This window comes from Arachis ipaensis, chromosome B05 (genome assembly GCF_000816755.2).
Source record: "Arachis ipaensis cultivar K30076 chromosome B05, Araip1.1, whole genome shotgun sequence".
Classification (NCBI taxonomy): Eukaryota; Viridiplantae; Streptophyta; class Magnoliopsida; order Fabales; family Fabaceae; genus Arachis; species Arachis ipaensis.
In genome coordinates this window covers 5,337,409-5,337,732 of record NC_029789.2, presented here as the reverse complement: position 1 = coordinate 5,337,732, position 324 = coordinate 5,337,409, and positions in this window count along the sequence as shown.

Sequence of the window (324 nt, the reverse complement as noted above, 5' to 3'; positions counted from 1 at the left end):
GTCCGTCACCAGTTCAAGGGTGGGGTCGGGTTGCACAACACAGTAACGGAGTTCCAGAGCTCCTATCATGGGGTTGGAGTCGGGGTCGTCGTCTTCGGCAAGAGAAGACACGTCTCTTTACTACGATGGAGAGTGATCGACACCAGTGGGGGAGGGGGGGCAGCGGAACAACGTGATTGGAGTAGGAGAAGAAGGAGAAAGTGAACGGCATGAAGGAGAGTTGGAGAGGAAGGGTGAAGGGCATGAAGGAGAATTAGGTTTAGGTTGTAGGATGTTTTTTTTGTGTTATTGAATATTTTGTTACGATCCACATTGTAGTTGGTT